The sequence below is a fragment of the Rousettus aegyptiacus genome, unplaced genomic scaffold (genome assembly GCF_014176215.1).
Source record: "Rousettus aegyptiacus isolate mRouAeg1 unplaced genomic scaffold, mRouAeg1.p scaffold_m13_p_8, whole genome shotgun sequence".
Classification (NCBI taxonomy): domain Eukaryota; kingdom Metazoa; phylum Chordata; class Mammalia; order Chiroptera; family Pteropodidae; genus Rousettus; species Rousettus aegyptiacus.
Genome location: NW_023416311.1, coordinates 24,057,822 through 24,080,074, shown reverse-complemented (window position 1 = coordinate 24,080,074; position 22,253 = coordinate 24,057,822).

Here is a 22,253-nt window from a genome sequence, read left to right as displayed (position 1 = left end):
AATCAAAAGTTTAGACTCCAGAGCCAGGTAAATCTGAATTGGAGTCCCAACTTTGGAACTAGTGACCTTGAGCAAGTCACTCAAATCCTCATGTAAAATGGAGATAATAATAGTACCTGTCTTAGATGGTTATTACAAGTATCAAATGGGATGATGTGTGCAAGGCATGGTGCCTAGCACAGGATAAGTGTCCAATAAATGTGAGATACTATTATTGTGGTGGTTGGTAATGATGTTATTATTATCAATGTATCTAAAAAGCAGCCTATAAATATATTTCACATCATATATCTTCCAAAATCCTAAGAGATAAAATATTACTATTCACAAACATAGAAACCAGTTCAGAAAGGTCATCGACTTGCCCAAGATCACACAGCCTGGGACAAAAGAAATAAAGTAGAAGAACAGGTATTTAAACCTAGGACTGTCTCCTAGTTTGCACTCCCTATTACCACAGCAAACTCTCTACCATGTTGTTTTCCAGCCTTTGATTAAGCACTTTCAGTGATGGGAACTCGCCACCCACTGAGGTGATCCATCTTCCAAAACTCTGTCTGTTGAGCTAGAATCTATCTCCATGTAATGTTCACCCATTGATCTAACTCTACACTGCAGGGCTACCAGGAACAAATTTACCCTCTCTTTCAAATAATAGCCCTTGAATTTTTAAAGACCAAATCATGTAATCCACCCCCCACCACCAAGTTCTCTTTCCTCCAGGCCCAACATCCCCCCAGGTCCTTTATCCATTCCCCCAGCACTTGCTTCTGAATCCTCTTCCCACCTCAACCTCCCTTTCTGCCTCAGGCTTGACAAGAGGCATATGCTATTGATGACTAGAGAAGCTTTCATCCTGCTCCTAGAGGCCTGTAATACATTTATGCTTTCTCAGGATGACACATACTCTAGGAATACTAAGAATTGCTGTCAGTCTCTCTGGCAGTGTGAAGAACTCTGGCATTTCACCATATAATCTTTTTTTCTCCCAAAGGCCTGCCTGCTTGAGGAAATTGTCATATTCTCCAGCCAAGGGGAGCCAAAGTGTTTGGAGGCAGATAAGTATACCTTTGTTATGTGGCTCCTTCCAAAGCTTTCTGAGAAGCACCAGATTATGTGGTAAAGGAGCTCAAATAACCTGCAGGCATAGATACTGGCTTCATCTTAGCATCCTCAGGCCTCACTAGCCTTAGAGAAAAGGGGAGTGTTTTTGTCAGGATAGGCTAAGTTATGCTATAATAACAAAGAATCCTCAGATTCCTGTGGCTTACCAATAAAAACTTATTCCTTGCTCATGCAAAATTTACTGTGCATCTGGAAACTTCCGAGGGCAGTTTCCTTTCAAGTGTTAACTCATGAATCCAGAGGACTTCTATATCTAGAAGACATGCCTTTCAGGACACTGGCCAGGGAAGAGCCAGCTATTAATTAATTTAATCTAGAACTAGCATAGATCACTTTTGTTTATAGCCCATTGGCCAGAACTTGTCACACGGCCCCACCTAACTGCAAGGGGCCTGGGAAATGTGGATGAGCACATAGTCAAGAAGTAGTAAATGTTCTGCCACATAATCTCTGTGGCCCTTTGACCCTGAAACACCTCGCACATCTAGGTGAATCATTGTGATACCAAGCTCTCCATATTCCTTTCTAATAAGTCATAGGCTCCTCAGCAGCCATGGTGCTTGATGGCTGCTATAACCAGTGTCACTCTGAGCCCCTGAATGGTGACATCAATTGGCAGCTGCAGACAGCTCTCTCCCATTTCTCTCTGATGCCATTAACGTCACTGAGGCTCTCATCATTTCATTTCTGAACCTATCATCATAATGTTCTTAACTGGTGTTCTCTCTCTGCCACGCCACTTCCCATTATCTTTTACAAATTCTAATCTGAGTATACCTTTATTCTGCTTCTAATTCTACCATAGCCACAGTGCCAACAGGATAGATTTAATTTCCTTAAAACTGCAAGAAAAAATTTTTATAGTCTAGTCCCAAAAACTCTTCAAGCCTCATCACTCGATACCTCAGTCCTGTGTTCCCTGTACTTAAGCCACCCAAACTCATGCCCACTCCTCAAGGTGCCACAGCACTGCCCTGAGTGCTCCTTCCATCTGCAGCAGCTCTGGGTATTATACTGACCCTATAATACCCAGCTCAGTGTCCCATCCTCTATGGCAACTTCCCAAATTCTCCCCAATAGAACTAGCTGTCCCCTGCTCTGGCTTTCAGATACCCTGTTAAAGTGCCTCAGTTTTACTTCTCTCTTGATGTGTCTATTTCTCTCATTATGTGGATTTCTCAGGAGTGGTGACCAAACATTATCACCTCTGTATCTCCAATGCATAGACTAATTCCTGACACAGGGTGTGTATCAGTGCGTTAAAATAAATTCATGTTACAAATTTCCCATCCCATCTTATACTGCTCAGAAAGAAGTCATTCCTTTACACACAGCTACATTTTTATTCCCAAATAGTGAGAGATGCAGGCAATGGAGAAAATAATAATAATAATAATAATAATAACAACAATAATAACACAGCTTATGGCCTGGGCTAGAGGGTTTAAAAGGAGAGCATTAAACTCCCTGGAATTTCCCCAGCATCCTGAAGACCGGAAGCTCCAGGGGTGCCATTCTGACTTTCTGGATCATTCTAAAGTGGCCTCTCTACCTCATTCAGAAAATCCTATAAGGATGGACTGAAAATAAATAGCTGTTTGATTAACCCAGCGTTGAGCTAAGTCAACGCATTCCCCCTCCTGAATAGAGAGAGATTGCATGGTCTGAAAGGAAAGGGAAGCACGGAGGAAAGCCCCGGTTATTCAGAGAAGCAGGGGGAGACTTAAAAACTCTCCAGAAGGCCTTCAGCACTGCAACCAAATGTTAATGCTTAAAGATATCCCAATATTTCAGGAAGCTATTGGTAGTGCCACACTCAAGCTCATTCTCATTTTAAAGAGAAATATTTGACTTGGAGGGACAGACCCCATGCTGGCTCCAAGATAAACTTTCCTAGCTCTCTCGGGCCAATTTTAATGCTAAGAGCAGCTCCATCGGAGTAAAAGTTCATTTTTGAGAGCGAAGCTGTGAATTATGCTACAGGCTGAGCTGAGCAGTTGGTCTTTTGCTGATGAAAGCAGAAGCCTGAATATGATACAGAAGTAGAGGGGGGAGCCAGGGACATCCGAGGGGGATTATCACAGAAGGTCAGACTAATTAAATCGAGAGAAGTCACCAGAGAGCCGCAGCTCCCACACACACCATCTTCAAATGCTCTGACACATGCAAGGGTTGATAAGAAAGAGAGGGTTGAATTGGCACTTTCATCTGCCTGGAAGGACAATAGTCAACCAAATAAAACTTTTTAGTATTGGTTTAAGCCCAGGTGAGGAGAGAAGAATTAAAATTGCTGCCAATTCCTAATTATGCAGCTGAATCAGAAACAGGGACAGTGGGAAGAAGCAAAGTCCAATTGTCTCTCTGGTTAGCCATTTAATGCATGATTATTACACAGCTACTATGTGCCAGGCATACTGCTTGGTGTGAGGGATAAAACAAATAAATGGTCCCTGCTCTCAAAGAGCTCACAATTGATAAGCATTATGTAATAATATTATACAGTGTGATTGGTGCTCTAATTCATTCGAAGATTGCAAGGAGCACTATAGAGGGAGTCCAACTGCCCAAGCAGTGTCAAGGCTGGCTCCAACACATGAGCGAGACCTTAAGAGTGAGTAAGAGTTCTCCAGTCAGTGAGTAGAAAAAGCCAAGTAAGGCAAAGGCCACAACACAAAGGTCAGGAAACTTGAAACCATGAAATTCTGAGTGGTTTGGAAGTATAAAGCAGGTGGGACACAGAATCCATGCCAAGAAATGCTGGAGGTGAGATTGATAAGGCAGCTGGGCATCAGACCCTAAAGGACCTTGAATGCCATGCAAAAGCATTTAGAATTCATCTTTGTAGGCAACGTGGAACTGTTAATGATTTTAAAAGGTGACATGATCAAACATGAATTTGAGAAAGATCACTTAGCCACAGAGGAAAGACAGAAAAGACAATGGGGAAAGATCTCTTTCCAGAGGTGCTGACAACACATGATCCACATGAAGGGTCTAAACAACACTTCTCTGTCCTCCCTCTTCCTGCTCATCTGCACAATGGGAATGCTGCCAAACAAACAATTCCTGAGAACCTACTGTGTGTGCCAGCATTGTGCTGTCTGTTCTCAGGCCATACAAGGTGCTGAATCCAGCTCATACTGGCTCATACTGGCTAATACTGGCTCATGAGAGCTGATTTTGCACATCTCTTTTTGGCTTCAGCGACATCTCATTGGTAGTTTGAAATCGGCCACAGTGGGAGATTTTTACATCTCAGGAACCTACAAACACTACGAACCAGGAATTTTTTTCCAGAGAGCCATTTATTAACATTTTTACCATCACCACAGTTGAAAAGATCCAGTCCCAGCCCACCGTGAGAGCAATAGCTGCTTGAAGAGAACAAACCAATACATATGAAATGATGCGAGAACAATTCAGTTTAGAATTGAGCTACCACTGAAGAAGGAGTCATGAAGCATGGGACAGGGGGTCGGGAGGAGGGAGTGTAAAGGAAAAAAAAGACCCTTGAGAGCGAAAGCCAGGTTCTCCTCATCTTGGACTCTACCACTCTCACCCAAGCTGAGGGTTGATCAATTAGATCCCATCTGGTGTTAGTTACCATGACTAGTGATCTTGAAGTGACAGATGACCTCAAAAGTAAGTGCTTTCAGAAAACTGCAGACTTAGAAAAAGCCTCACAGAAAGAATCCAGGCCAACTCATTTTATGCATCCATAAAATGAGGCATCCATTCTAATGACTTAAATAAAGCCTCACGATTATTAACAGTAAAGTAGAAACTTGAATACAGGTCTCCTATCACCTTAACATACACTCCACTAGTGGCCCATGGTGTTTTTACATTTACAGACAAATGTGCTATTAGGACAACCCACCCTTTCCTTAGACCCTCAGCAAACAAATTTTGTACAGTATTTTCTGAGATTGGCATAGTCTTCCTTGGAATGCCTAGGCAAGAAAGGCATGCCAGATACTCTTAACTGAACACAAATTCGATCAATAACATATAAAAGCATCGAGTCAGGAAATGCATATGCAAACTGTCTTCTGAAGTTTCCTGAGGAGTCTGGCCATATATTCTAGGGCCTGGAAGCAGGCTTGGAGGTAGCACATGAAATAAGGTTACTCTGAAGTTTGCATGCAGAGATGACGGCAAAATCAAGAACCAAGTGGGTGGTCCATAGTTCACATCAGCCAAAAGGGCCAGACAGAGCACCAGAATCAAAAACAAACCAAGTAGAATAGGAAAGTAACAGAGAGTCTAGAAGTGTAGAAAGGTGAGGAGAAGGGACAATTAAAAGAGTATCCCTGGGGCCAAGTCACAGCCACTGATGTTTTCACTAAATTCTTGGAGCTTAAACTGTGACTCCTCAGAATTTGGATTTCATGCTCCGAAACATTTTCCTAAAAAAAACCCTTTGAGGCTAAAATGGAATTGCCATTTTTTCCCTTTGCCAAAGAAAGAAAAAAATACAAAAACAAAAACACATTAGCACCATTTCATGAAATAATGGATATTTAAACTCCCCAAATTTAGGAAGAACAAATTCTCGGAAGCAAGGACATAATATAGCTCCATGAAAAACACATGAAACTACATCAGCCACTACTTTGCTCAGTGCACCATGCACTGCTGCACTGGACCAGGTGGGAGTATCAAGCCAGTCTGGACACATTTGGAGTCACTAATTCCTAAATATGAGTATCCTTCATCTCATTTATGCTGGCCAAAGAGGAGGAGCATTCTAGAGAGTCGTTTTCTCAGCACCAGGTGGTAAACACTATTGCTAGTCCATCCAGAATCCCTTAGGCCTCTTTCATTTACAGAGCATGGTTTCCAGGGTTGCAATGATGTGTGCTGCTCACACCTTATAACCTAATGTAACAGGAAGGAAGAAACCTTTCAGTTCCTTCTACACCAATCGATTGCATAACTTATAAGAAATGGACAAATTCCTAGAAACATATAACCTACCAAGACTTAATCATGAGGAAACAGAAAATCTGAACAGACCAATAATGAGTAAAGATATTGAATCAATAATTGAAAATCTCTCAACAAAGAAAAGCCCAGGACTAGATGGTTTCACTGGTAAATTCTACCAAGTATTTAAAGAATTAATGCCAATCCTTCTCAAACTCATCGAAAAAATTAAAGAAGAGGGAACACTCTCAAACTCATCTTACAATGTCAGCAGTACTCTGGTATCCAAGCCAGACAAGAACACTACAAGAAAAGAAAAGAAAACTATGGGTCAATATCCCTAATGAATATAGATGCAAAAATCCTCAATAAAATATTAACAAACCAATTAAATAGCACATTAAAAGGATCATATACTATGATCAAGTGGAATTTATCCTTCAAATGTGAGGATGATACAATATACCCAAATCTATAAATGTGATGTATCACATTAATAGAATGAAAAATTAATATCATATGATCATCTCAATTGATGCGGAAAAAGTACTTGACAAAATACATTTTTCATTAAAAAATCCTCTCAACAAATTGGGTATAGAAAATACCTCAACATAATAAAAGCCCATAGCTAACATCAAACTCAATTGTGAAAGGTTGAAAGCTTTATATCTAATATCAGGAATAAGACAAGAATACCCACTCTCACCACTGTTATTCAACATAGTACTGGAAGTCCTAGCTAGAACAATCGGTCAAGAAGAAGAAATAAAAGACATCTAAATAGGAAAGTAAGGTGTAAAATTGTCTTTCTTTACAGATGATATGATCTTATATGTACAAAATCTTAAAGACTCCACAAAAAAACTTAGAACAATTCAATGAATTTAGTTAAGTTGAAGGATACAAAATCAACATACAAAAATTAGTTATGTTTCTATATACTAACAATGAAATATCTTCAAAAATAAAGAAAACAATCCCATTCACAATTTAGCATCAAAAAACAATAAAGTAGAAATAACTTTAACCAAAGAAGTGAAAAATCTGTACAATGAAAAGTATAAGACTTTGATGAAAGAAATTGAAGAAGATACAAACAAATGGTAACATATACTGTGTTCATGAATCAGAATAATTAATGTTGTTAAAATGTCCATAGTGCACAAAGCCATCTACAGATTCAATATAATCCCTATCAAGATTCCAATGACATTTTTTACAGAAATAGAAAAGGTAATTCTAAAATTCAAATATAACCACATATTAAAGTTTCCATGGTCTTCTTTTTAACAGCTGTAAAATTACAATTTCAAAATAACTAAATCAATCTGAGAATGTTTAGAAAGCAGGATAAACTTTTTTCTAATACATTAAGAATAGCCATGTTTATTCTAATAGTCTTGTATCTTCAGTCCTGAGCTCTCATTTAAAAAGTAGATATTATCAGTAAAAATATCATAGGAAGGTCCAAGATGGTAGCTTAGGAATACCCTGAATTCATCTCCTCTCAAGGACACACCAAATTTACAGCGACATATGGAATAATTCCTGCTGAAAAAGAACTGAAGACTAGCTGAAAAGCTTCCTCCACAACAAGGGGTAAAAGGGATATATTGTGATGTGTATAAGAGCCAGAGATATGTTTTTGCCAAAAACCTCAACCCCAGAGTGGTGACTCACAATTAAAGAGGCATCTCACAGGTCTGGAGCTTCTCCTGAGGAACAAAGGGCTGGCACCCCACATCGGGCACCCCAACGCTTGGGACCTGCACCAGGGAGACAAGGCCCCAAAATATCTGGCTTTGGACACCAACGGGGCTTATATCCTAGGAACCCAGAGGGCTGTGAGAATCTGAGATACTCCTTTCGAGGGTCTCATGGGTGAACTCACTCATTCTGGGACCTAGTACAAAGGCAGAAGTTTGAGAGGTACCTGGATTATAGAAGAAGGGGATTTATTTGCCAATCTTAAAGCATCTTCCAGAGGAGCAGGGACCAGCTGGAATTTCTTCAGGGACAGAGGCACTGGCAAACACCCTTTTTGCACTCTCCCTCAAACTTGCTAGTACATGCAGGTGTGCACAGACACAGCCTCTCTAAAGCCATGGGTGTGTTCTGTCTCCAGCATTCTACTAAAGCCATGCCCATCATCACCACTCTCCTACAGCCTCAATAAAGCCAGTGGGCAATTGCAGTCCACACAGAGAACGCCCCTTGTAACCTAATTCTGGTGGCCAAAAGGGCTTGCATTCCTGGACCCCACTAGATAATAACAATTAGAAAGACAGCTCTGGGCAGACAACCATACCCAGGCCACTGCACAGAAAGCAGACTAAAACATAACCCACATTCCTGTGAAAAAATAAAGCCCATTTACTTGTCCTGGAGCTTCAACCTGAGGCACAGGCTTCAGGATTGCTACACATCTAGAGGCTAAGAGGTACTCTCAGAGGTTATAGGCAGAGAGGTATCATCATTGCAGCCTCCTTTGCCTCACCACAGCTCAGTCATACCTCTTAGAATGGAGCTTATACACTCATCTGAAGCCCCAGTTTCTTTAATTGCCACCCAAAGGATACCTCAAGATCATCAGGGTTTACAATTGTGGGCTCACAGGAATGTTTGTATATATGTATAGCTTTGAAACTGCTGCCTGAGTATCTGGCTTCCAATCAGTCTGAAACTAGGTACTGACTGAGATCACACCCTTCAGAACACTGACTGGCCTTGACAAGCCCTCAACCGGGACATATCAAGAATAAGTCAGGCTACTTAGACAATCACAAAGGCCAAGAGACAAAAAAGAGCTAGAGCAAGGTTGAATGATAAATTTCACCTCCTACGCAAGGCCTCTCTTCCAAGACTGGAAGAAGTAGTAGCTGTTTCACCTACTACACAGAAACAAACACAGAGACTCAAGAAAAATGAGAGAACAGAAATATGTTCCAAATGAGAGAAAAAATAAAATAAAATAAAATCTTGAAAAATAACAATTAAATAGAGCTAAGTAATCTACCTCATAAAACGTTTGAAGTAATGGACATACACATGTTCACCAAATTAAGTGGAAGAATGAATGAACACATCGAGAACTTCAACAAAGAGAAAGAAAACACAAGAAAGTACACAACGGAAGTCAGCTGAAGAATACAATAACTGAACTGAAGCATACATGAGAAAGGTTCAACAGCGGAATAGATTAAGCAAAAAACAGATCAGCTACTTGGAAGATAGGGCAGTAAAACTCTCCCAAACAGAGCAGCAAACTTGGATATGCCAAAGAGAAGCTGCAAAGTGCTTCCTTTAAATGAAAAGATATATATGCATAGTGTGTGTGTGTGTGTGTGTGTGTGTGTGTGTGTGTGTGTTCACTGGGGATCTTGAAACATATCTCCCAGGATAAGAGAGGGAAAAAGACAGAAAGGGGCAGAAAACTTTCTTGAAAAAATAATGACTGAAAACTTCCCTAACCTGGGGAAGGCAACAGAAATCCGAGTCTGGGAAGCACACATAGTTCTAAATAAGATAAACCCTAAGATATCTAAATCAAGACACATTATAATTAAAACGTCAAAAGTTTTAAAGAGAGAATTTTGAAAGCAGCAAGACAAAAACAACTTGTTACATATAAGGGAATCCCCATATGACAATCAGCTGATTTTTCAGCAGAAATTTTGCAGGCCAGAAAAGAATGGCATGATATAGTCAAAGTGCTGAAAGGAAAAGACATCTAACAGAGAATACTGTACCTGGCAATGTTATTCGTAATTAAAGAAGACGTTACAGGCATACTTCAGAGATATTGCAGGTTAAGTTCCTGACCACCATAATAAAGCAAGTATTAAAAAAATAAATAAATGAGTGGTTATCATTTTGCTGATGGTATGGTAGTTCCATTTTTAATTTTTTCCAGCTTCTGAGTATTTATCCAAAGAAAATAAAAACACTAATGCAAAAAGTTACATGTACCTTATGTTCATTACAGCATTATTTATAAAAGCCAAGATATAGAAATAACCAAAAAGTCCATTGAAAAAACGAATATATACATACTTACACACACACACACACACACACACACACACACACACACACCACACACACATATATATTACTCAGCTATTAAAAAAAGGAAATTTTGCCATTAGAGACAACATGAATGGACCTTGAGGGTATTACTCTAAGTTAAATATGTCAGACAGAGAAAGACAAATATTGTATGATTTTACTTATATATGGAATCTAAAAATAATAATAAAATAAATGGAAACCTCATAAACCTCATAGATACAGAAAATAGATTGATAGTTTTCAGAGGGAAAGGGCCTGGAGTGGGCAAAATGGGTGAAAAGAGTCAATTGTATGGTAACGAATGGTAACCAGGCTTATTGTGATGATCACTTTGTACTGTATACAAATATCATATTATGTTGTACACCTAAAACTAATATGTTCTATACCAATTTTACCTCAACTAAATATCATAGTTCTCAATCTAGGAAACCTGGATAGAGTTTGGAGTATGTCTATTATACCTTTATTATAGCCAAAGCAATCCTGAGAAAGAAGAACAAAGCTAGAGGCACTGCACTTTCTGATTTTAAATGATATTACAAAGCTATAGTAATCAAAACAGTATGGTATTAGCATAAACATACACATAGCCCAATGAAACAGAATCAAGAGTAAATTTTCCCACATGTTATCAATTAATATTGGACAAGGGAGGCCAAGACTACTCAATGGGGAAAGAATATTCTCTTAATAAATGTTGTGGGGAAACTGGATAATCACATGCAGAAGAATTGCAATGGACCCTTATATTACTCTATTCACAAAAATTAAGTTGAAATGGATTAAAGACTTGAACATAAGACCTTAAATTGTAAAACTCATAGAAAAAACATAGGGGCAAAAGTCCTTGACATTGTTCTTGGGAACGATTTTTTGGATATGACAACAAAATCACAAGCAACTAAATCAAAAATAAGTAAATGAAACTATGTCAAACTATAAAGCTTCTGCACAGTAGAAGAAACAATCTACAAAATGAAAAGGCAACCTACTAAATAGGAGAAAATATTTGCAAACCATCTATCTAATAGGGGTCAATATTCAAATTATTTATTATATTCAGACAACTCAATAGTAAAAACCAAACATTCCAATTTTAAAATAGGCAAGGGAACTATATGGACATTTTTCCAAAGAAAAAATTGCAAGTGACCAAGAGGTACATGAAAAGATGTTCAACATCACTATTTGTCAGGGAAATGCAAATCAAAACCACAATGAGATATTAACTCACACCTACTAGAATGTTTTTTATCAAAAAGATAAGAGATAACAAATGTTGGCAAACTTGTGGAGAAAAGGGAACACTTGTGCACTTTTGGTGGGAATGTAAATTGGTACAGCCGCTGTGGAAAATGGTATAGAGGTTCCTCAAAAAAATTAAAAAATAGAACTATCATGTGGTCTAGCAAACTCACTTCTCAGCATATACCCAAAGGAATTGAAATTAGGATCTCAAAGAGGTATCTACATTCCCATCCATGGTCACTGTGACATTATGCCCAATAGCAAAGATATAGAAACAACCTGTATAAAAAAGATGTGATATAGATAGGTAGATGATAGATAGATAGATAGATAGATAGATAAACAGATAGAAAGATAGATACACACACAATGGAATATTATTCAGCCATGAGAAAGAAGGAAATACTGCCATTTGTGACAACCTGGATAGACCTCAAGGGCATTATATTAATTAAATAAGTCAGACAGAGAAAGACATGATCTCACTTAAGCATGGAATCGATAAAAATCCAGTCATAGAAACAGAGTAGAATGATAGTTGCTAGGGGCTGGGGGTAGGGGAAATAGGAAGATTCAATCAAATGGTACAAATGTCTAGTTCTAAGATAAATACATTCTGAGGATCTAATGTACAATATGATGACTATAGTTAACAATACCATATTATATACTAGAAAGTTGCTAAAAGAGTAGTCTTAAATGTTCTTAATCACAAAAAAAGAAGGTAATTACATGAGACGATGAAGGTGCTAAGTCCACTATGCTAATCATTTTACAATATATAAGTGTATCAGGTCTTCACACTGTATACCTTAAACTTACAGTGTTATTTGTCAATTGTATCTCAAAACAGTTGGAGGAAAACCTGTTAGAGATTTCATAAATAGAAAGACATTCATTGGCTCTCTCTTTACAAGTGAATGTAGAAAACTCATAAAACTTGACCTCAAGGCTCAAAAGATTCCTTAAGCTTTAGGTATGTGCTCTGCTGGCACTTGAGTTTAAAACTTGGATGGATATTTGACATCTTCCCAGTCACAGAGAGAAAGGGGAAAAATGGCATCCCAGGGCACAGGAACATATTGACTGTATTAGGTCCATCATTGTTGGCAAGTCATAGTCAGTTACATATCAGTTACGAAAGACCTCTTTTGAATTACCCAGCCTAAGACTCACAAATTGGTTTCATTACACACATATATATACCCTCTGAGAAGGAGTAGCTGCCTGGGGTGCTGGGAGAAATGAGGCTGTATCTAGGCTCAAAGGGGAAAAAATTGTGATCAAATTCATTAAATCTGCCTTGGACGCTGGAAGGAGAAAGTCAGCACTGCTGGGGGGCCCAAGCAAACTCCCTTGTTACAGTTAGGGAAATAAAGGCAGTGAAGTGACTCCTCCAGCTCACGAGCATCCAACCCTGCTCCCCTAAACTTCAGTCTTGTCTGCGGCCTGTTCCACCATGTTGTCTCAATGGATAGACTTTCTTCTCTTCTTGGTTCTTGTTTTTCTCATCAGTTTATACACCTGAACTCTAGTCCTTACCTACATTCAACTAGTGTTTCAGGTGCAGCTGTTTCTGTATTTGTAAAAAATAAGATCCTTCAGAGAAAGGGCTAGGTCTTTGTACACTACACAGTGCATAACATAAGGCCAAAAGAAATATACATGAAATGAAAAAATGACAGGATATAACTAAATCTCTCAAGTTACTTGCACGAAAGTACAATTTTTTAAATCTGGCAGAGAATGCATTTCACCTCCTTTCTGCTACAGAACACAACCTCCACCCACACTGTTGAAGTTCCCACACCATTTTTGCAGGTAGTCTCCATATTTGCCTCACAGTCCGCACTTTTTGCCTAGTGCAGTGGTTTTCCAATTTTATTTTAGCAGCAGAACTTTTGGGTCAGATGAAGTATTTCACCAAACCTCAATATAAAAGAGTAAAAAGTAGTGAAGTAAGGGTGTCCAGCTTATCCTTGTTCCTTTCAGTAACTCCAACCCACCCCCAGCACCCCCAGTGTCCCCAAATCTCTAGAGCTCAGTGGACCTCACACAGACCTCCTACTTGTGCCTTTCTCTCCAGTATCCTCTCCTCCAGCCCAGCCCCTACTCGGCTGCCAGACTAATATTAACACTGGTCTAATCCAAACATTTCTTTCAACCTGTCACTCCTTGGTCCACCAAGTCCAAATCCTTCCTGCTGGTTCCAAGACAGAGATGAACCACACATTCAACCTTCTATTCACATTACTTTGGCTTCAACACAATCATCTTTATACACCACACTGCCTTCACTCATGGGTCTTCCTGAACCTGGGATGCTAACGCAGAGTCCCCTGCTTGCCCTATCCTCCCCCTCTTCAAGTGGTCCGTTATCAACCCTACCCCAATCTCGCCTCCAGCGTCTTCTTCTGGATTTTGTTGCCAGGCACCACCTTTCACTCTTGCCCAAATCCAGAGTCACCCTAAATCCCCCCTTACCTCACCTTACACATACAATCACTAGTGCTAGGATTAGACCTTGTGAATGTATCTTAAACCCATCTCCCCCTCCCTGCTTGCTGCTTTAATAGACTCTTTAATCACTCTCAAGTATTCTTGGATAAGCTTCCTGATAAATCTCCTGCCTCCCAATTCACTTTGTCCCAAGCTTTAGAGCCATCCATCCAACTGTAGTCCCCTCCTGCAGACTAAAACCTTTCAACAGCTCCCACTGGCTTTGTGTCAAGGCCCAAGCTTTAATCTAAATATAAAAGGCTGTTCATCCTCTGGCGCCTGCCTACCTTTCCAACCTCATCTCCTATATCTCACCCCCAGGCTCAGAGGGCAGTTCAGCCATCCCAAACCATCAACATTTTTCCATGGGGCCGTTTCTCTCTCACCTCAGAGAAGACTAACATTGCACCAATAGAGACCAGTAGGATAGAAATCAGTAGGACAGACTCAGTTGTAAAATACCAAAAGACTTTTGAAGAACTTGGTAAATAGCCACCTGCCCAAGCTCCCAAGAGCTTCCTTTTAGCCCTGCCTTTCTATCCCCACCGCCAGCAATCAAGGGTGAATGTCTGGAACAGCAAGGAGCCAAGTTGTTAAATGCCTTGGCTCTCTCACCCCTGCCTGGGAGCCTCCACATGGCACCCTCTGCCTATACCACCCTTTTCCCCAGCCCCTGATGCCCTCTGCTTTCTCCTTCAGCCTCATTCAATCACTCACCTCTCTGTGGTTCCACAGAAACTTCTTTGTGCTTCTATTATATAACTTGTCCTGTTATATTATAATTTCTTACTCATCTCTCTCCCACTCATTCAAGAACTTCTTGGGAGCTGGAACTACATCTCATCAACATCATAAATGTTCAACAAGTACTTGATGAACTATACCTTCTAACAGTTTAGAAGAGTCCTGCCTCCTTAAAGCTCTCCAACTCTTCTCATACTCCTAATTCTAGGCTTTCACACATCTGGTTCCTCCCTAGGGCTTACTTTGTACAGAACTAAGCACATAGTAGGTGTTCAAAAAATACTATTTCTAAGGCTGACTTGTATGTCCTCACCCTCCCAAAATGAGAATATAACAATCCTTCTTAGCTGAAATCCAAGAGATCCAGCTGGGGCCAAGTAAACGAGGAGCTAGCTGCCAAAAACAGTTAAGTACATTCGTCCATGCAGCTGGTGAGCCAAGAACCATTCACTCTAGTTCTGCCTTATAAAAAAAGAACACTTCACCAGCCCCCCTCCTATACCCCAAAGAAGCTTTTCCTCCTGCCCTCTGTTGAGATCCAAAATAAGGCAGCTCAAAACCAGCTAGAGAAAGATAAAGAGGGGAATCAAACAGGGTTCTTGTTTCAGCTGTGTGGTGCTGTGTGTTTTTTTTTAAAAGGAGAGATAAAACAGAATCAAAAGAATGTATTTTCTCTTTGAGAGACAAGCACAAGCAAAGTCGCCCAGCTTTCCCACCTTCAGCAGATTTCTTCTAACAGACATCAGAACACAGGCAGAGGGTCGGTGTTGGCCAATCTATATCCAACCTGAGGCCAGGCTGGGAAGGGAGGGGAGAAGGAAGGGAAGAAGGAGGGAGGGAAGGAAAGAAAAGGAGTGAAGGAGGGCAGGAGGAGAGGATATGTAATTAGCAACTACTACAGTCTAAGCACTCTGCCAAGTGCTTTGCACATGTCTACTCCCTAAACCATGAAAACAGTCCTCTGAGCTTGGTATTATTCCTATTTTAAAACAGACAGAACTGAGGCTTAGGGAAGTCCTCTATTTTCCCAAGGGTAGAGGGCTAGCAAGTGGCAGAGCTGAAATTGTAAACTGAGATGTGTGACTGATTCTAATACGCTCTCTGCAGCACCACCCCCTCCCTCCCTTCCTTTGGATTTTCCCAGCTCTCCAGCAGGACCAAGCTCTGCTTGACATCCAGTCACTCTCTCCACTTTCTGCTTGGTGAAGCAGGTCCATACCCCCTGTGGCTTCTCATCATCAGGGAAATTGACTCCACACTCTCTGCATGCATGTGGTTTTCACAAGGTCAGAGCTAAAGATTAATAGCGGATGGGGATTACAGACAGCACTCTCTTCACGGGCCTAAAACAAGTAGAGCTCTAGAACTGCCCCTCGTTCAAGTATCTGTTTGAAATGTCACCTATGCTGGCTAATCCTTGGCTCTTATCTAGTGTCACCCTCAGCCATCCATCTCTGTTACGACACATTTTTAGTTTCTCCTTTCTCCTTACCACGATCTGGAATCACTCTTATTCACATGTTTTCTTGTTCAGTGTCTACCTGCACGCTAGGATGTGAAGTCTACCTACAACAAAGGCAAGGCTGTCTAGGAGTTCAGAGTCAGACCAGAACCCTATTTCTACCTCTTCCACTGACCAAGAGATTCTTCCCCAGTCTCCTGTGCCTGGCATATCCCCTCACCACTCAATTCACTCAATTTACCCCCCTTGAAAGAGACATATGTAATGTATCACCTAATGTGAAGCTAGCCTCTAGCTGGACACAGACTCTCAACTCTGCCATGGTCTATCTGTGAGAGAGTCCTCCAGAAGCTGGAAGCATCGGCCGAGATCCAAAGAGGCATGGAAAATTGGGAAAGGGTCCTCTTCAATCAGCTATTCACCAGGATGCCCTGGCTGCCCACACAGTCCTTCAGATGGAAGGAGGCAGTGCCCCACTTCCCATGAGCTGGTTGTCTGCCAGTCAGTCATAGGTTTTGGCTATAAGTTTAGAGCAGTTCTTGGGGTGCCTATCAAAAATGAAGATTCCAGGGCCCCGAATTTCTGATTCTGATATTTTATTACTTTAATTTTGGATGTACTATTTCCTTCCCACTCCAAAATAAACAAACAAACAAACAAACAAAGCTGGAGTACACCTAGTTAGACGAAACAACTCCTGGAACTGTTTCTAAGAGTTAATCAAGGTACCCTTGTTTCCTATGTAAAATTACAAAACTAAACAAATTATACCAGCATAGCTCTTTATTTTTTTCATTCTTTCATAGGTTTGAAGTGTCTTCATAATGGCTCATATTTCTAAACTGCATTTCTCTTCTCAAGCACATAAGCTATTTTATTTATGTGGCTTATACAATTGCCAGCCATAGTAGTATCATACACCTGGCATTTCTAACTCCTCTGTGTTTTCACCTTTCCAGCCAAGAACTCTGGCCTTATGTACCTGCTCCCTACTAAAGAACACGTTCTTGAATGTAACTTGACAACCTAATTGAATTCAATCCACAAGCATTATATTTCCATTCAGGAAATCTGTACCTCTCTGTCCGCAATTAAGAAAGAAATATGGACCCCGTACCTCCTATGCATTACAGCAGGAAGCAAAATGTTTATAAATGGCTTAAATGAAAACCCCCAGCAAGCTAAGGTCTAAAATTCTGATCATAAGTAAGTAGACTTTGCCCTCTCTAAGTGGTTTCTGCCCCAGCCAAGCATTCCTTCTCCTTGTCCTTCCTATAGGTGAATTTTCCCAGCTATCTGCCTTCTATGTGAAGGGGAAATTCAAGTGCCAGAAGTATGCAGTTGGTGTGGTTTAGCTGTAAATATGGCCCTAACTCCAAGACACTACCTGTCTAAATATGTTACTGCCATCCCTGGACTTATTCACGGGCTCATCTCTATCAATAGCTCTTTTGTTTGGGGTTTTGCAAACTCGGCTGCCAAAGGCAGTTACCCTTGGCCGATGTGAACAATAGCAGTGCTGGCTAGTCTTTCTCTGACCTAACGAAGCTGCGGTTCCTCCAGCTTTTGAGAAGTGCCTGAATGACACTGCCGCTGGCCAGCAATGTGCTGGGCCTCTCTTCCAGTCCTCTCCTTCTCCCACCCCCTTGTCTGGGTCTCTTTCAAGTGTTTTTGGTTACTGTGGCATGTTGCCTGTGAATGTTAAATATTCAGCAATCTTTGGGCTCCTTAGTGCTGTTGTGCAAATAGGTTGGCTTTGAGAAAAGAACAAGCTGATCTCAACTAAGGGGATCAACACAGCAAGCCAGCAGAGTCAACAGTTCAAATGAAGTTACAAAGGCAGAAGGCTGCCTATTCAACAAGACACACACTCCACAACAGAGCACAGCGGGGGGGAGGAGCTAGGGTGCATCTCTATGAGAGACAGGGTGGTGGTGGGGCGGGGGAAGGTCGAGGCTCAGAATAGGGTCTGCCAGAAAATGAGTCCTGCAGGGCCTTAGGCAAATATTAACCTCCCTGAGTCTTGCTGTCTTCTAAAATGGAGAGATTTGTGCTGACCTGATAGTGTTGTTTGTGAAGTTTAAATAAAATGAGGGATGTGCTTGGCTCAGTAAACATGAGCTCAGATTAGTAACCAAAACACTGCTGAGGGGAGACCTGAAAATTATCCATCCAAAGTAAGCTTCCATTTGCAGATATTTCAAATCTGGAAGTTCAAACAGGGATGATGGGTGTGCATACATTTTCTACACACACACACACACACACACACACACACACACACACACACCCATAAAGTTAGCCTGCCTTCCTTTGTATTCCTTGGAATAAACAATGATTACCATAATAATGGTAATATGGCTACCACTAATTGAGCACTTACCACAACAGAGACACTTCATCTACACTCCTTTTGTCTTCACAACAGCCTTTGAAGGAATGATTAGGGTCCCATTTCAGCCATAGGGCCCTTGAGACTCAGAGGAGAAGTAACTGACCTCTGCACATAAAGCAGTCAGTGGCAGATCCCAGAGATGAACTTTCGGGCTTCCAGACACCAACATCCAGGTTCTTATCACTACACTGCACCACCTCTGACTTAGGGAGAAAAAGCTGCTAAGTGTAAGTAGGAAATGTCTATCCAGCCTGGCCTCCTATTTCCCAGATGTTTTACAGAAAATACATAACACATTAAAGTGAAATGTAAGTGTAAAAAATGTAATGTAAAAAAATACATAAACGTAAGCTTCGATTAAGAGAGAGGTGGATTTCTCCTCCTTTAAGCTAGCTACTGGTCTGTGCTGAAAACCATATTTCAACAAAATTACCCAAATTCCCATCCTACCCAGTGAATTCCCCTCCCCCGTGTTGCGACCCCGATGCAGCGCCCAGGGCTCCCTAGTCCAGGGGCGTGTCCTCTGACCTCTTGCCACTGCACGGAGACAGCACCGTACCAAGGGAGCACAGGACACTCAAAGCACAGCCACACGCCAGGCCTAATTAGCTTACTTTTACCTACGCTGCTCCTCCCAGCAGTGTCCAATCCCTGCAGCCAAAAGGCTAAGAACCCGGCTGCCAGCATCTCTGCAGAGGCTTCTCAGAGCCTGTTCATAATTAATTTTATAAAGGGCCTTGGCTCCCCAGCCCCATTCCATGTGCCTGATTCAGGTGAAATCATGACAGTAATCATTGCCAAAGCCCTGTCCAGAGGAGTAAGGGCTCACTAGGGTGGGTCGGGGCAGGGGTGGGAGGGGGCCTCCACACACCTAGAAGCTAACAAACCCAACACCTGAAATGGTACTTTTTTTTCATTTGGTAATTTATTTAACTAATTGAGTGCTGTTTTGTGCATCAGACCCTGCCCTGGGCACTGGGAATGTAGAAATGACTCAGACACATGATCTCTGTCTTCAAGAGACTTACTATCAAATGGAGAATCTACACACGTAAAATATAGAATTCACATGAGCACAGAAAGAGCACGTCTCACTCAGTCTGAGGAGGTCCAGGAAGACTTCATGAAATCCACCAAAAACTCAGAACCTATAACAGAGCCTGGTACAGTGTAGGCATTCAACAAATATTCCAGGATTAAATAAAGTGTCTTCTACATTGACTGTAAGTGCATCTACATTGACTCCCCAAAAAACAAGTAAGAATAGACATATTTGTATCAGCTGGGAATGTTTTTGCTTACCTCAAGTAGCTTAAACAACTAGGGGTTTAATTTTCTCATATAACAAGAAATGTAGAGATAAGTGACAGTTGGTATTGGTCCAGCATCTCAGTGATATCAGACACCACATCTCAGTGATACTCTTGCTCTTTCCCTCATGGTAACAAGATGGTTCCCGTAGCTCCAGTCATCACATTAACCACTAAAGCACAAAACGAGAGTGAAGCATAGCATCAATGCTGCCTTCTCTTTTTTAAAAAAGAAGCTTTCCCCCAAAATCACCCCAAAGGGTTTCTACTCACTTTTTGGCCAGACTTTGTTATATGGTTACCATGAGCTGTCAGAGAACCCGAGAAATTTAAGAGGTTTTGGTTCCATAGTGAAAGCAAGCAGTGTCCTTTTCATCTAGTTTATTTCACTTAGCATAATATCCCTGATGTAGTAGAATTTCCTTCATTTTTAAGGCTGAATAACATTCCCTTATATGTATATATCATATTTTATTTATTCATCCATTGATGGACAATAAGTTCCACCTATTTTTAATGCCCCCAAAATAATGCTTTCTCCCATGATGACCAGAACATTCTAGCCCTCAGTAACCTTTATCAGTGTATTCACTGTCTCTGTGAGAAATAAACAACTATTTGTTTAGGCTACTGGCATTCTGCATTTTCTATTAGTCAAAATCAAACCTAATCTTTATTAACATACCTCATTTGTCAAATGAGTATAGTCACAGTACCCACCCCTGTGGGCTGATAATCAAATGATATGTAGCTGTGCAGTCATACCAGTTGTTAAAATACCCCCATACCAATCAGTGAATAGAAGCCATCCCAGCCCCCTGAATAACCCTGCCCCCCAAACCCCCAGAACTTCCCATCATATTGCAATAAAAATGTTAATGCTGGACTAGTTGTTAAATATTTTTAATATCGCCCTACTTCTATCATAAAACTGTTGTGATAATTAATTGAGATAATACCTATAAAGTACTTAACATAGTGCCTGGAACTTAGTAAAGAATACATTTTCACTCTAATTAAATTGTAATTATTATAAGACACTTAGAGATCATGTACTATAAGTCACTTAGAAACAACTTGACAGTACTTTTTGGAAAAACATTCTCTCCAAACACTGTTTAAATCAGCTCAGCTTCAGGGAACCTGTTCCCCTCAGTCTGAGACATCTGCCTCCCCTGCACTGAGGTGGAGGATTTGCGGGAAGCTTGAAGAGACCACGGGCTGGTGGGGATTCTGCCGGGTGGTGGGGAGGGCCTGAGCAGATGGGCATCTTGACTGGAAGGCTGTGCTCCTGCATGAGTCTAACTTATTTCTCCAAAGCTTGCTGTCCTAGTTGGGCCATTGTCTAATATACAGAGGTGGGGTGGGCGGGGGGGTGGGAATTAAGAATCGATTTAGGACCCAATCATTTTGCTTCAGTTTTATAAGTAGTTATAGTTAGCGGGGGTTTGTTTTGGTCTGGATTTTTTAGAGAAATTTTTCTCACCTCCCCAGACCATCCAAGCACCTGTATGCCCTGAATAATATAGTTTTAACTACTGCAATTCATCAGCAGTACTAATCCTGCTCATTTGTTTGCCTAAGTAATGCCAGAACCATCTGGTGGCCTTAATGCTTAACCCTCAGCCAGTGGTCTTGATGTCCTCCCCACCCCTGCCTCTCAGAACAAGGACTCAGCTTGTATGTCCAAAAAAAGACCTTGGATTCAAATTTGAATCCACCCAGACTCATCTTTGCTGAAACTGTGACTTCCATGCCTTTCACTCTCTCCCTCTGTGCAACTGCTAAAAATTTTAAAATTCCCCCTAGAGATGAGTTAAATCAGTAGGAGGAAATGTTACAGAAATGAATCAGGAGGGTTTTGCTAGTAGGTCTGACCAACAAAAAAATGTTACATGCCCGCAAACACATGAGGGTGGCCTCAGTGTAACAAGAACAGAGAAACCTCAGCCTAAGTGGAACCAGGTCTGCCCTGCACAGCAGGGGGCATGAGTACAGTGGCTGATAAAAGAACAGAGAACCCAGAAGGATCTGACGCGGAGCAGGTCCCACCGCAGGATCTTAAACAGAGCAGGGGCATGATCAGAATGGTGATCCGGACTCCATTCCATGGGCTGGCGCATCGGAGAAGGAGAGAAGCAGAAGAAAGGGTAGCCAGGGCAGATGCCAAAGCAATCAGCTAGAGGGAGATGGATAATGACCTGTGCTGGGTGACGGTAGGGAGAGATGCTGCCGGGAGTCCGCAGAAGAGAAATTGTTGGAAAGCGCAAGGATTTGATGACTGTCCGAATGGGGGGTAAAGAAGTCACAAGAAACAGAGTTAGAACTGCCAGCTGTCTCCCCCGAGGAAAAAAGAGAGTGGTGGGACTAGAATCCCTGCTCTCAAAAAACAACTGAATACAAAGGGCTAAAGCCTGACATTTGAGAAAATGAGAAGAGAAGCTCTCTGAACTCAGGCTGATGG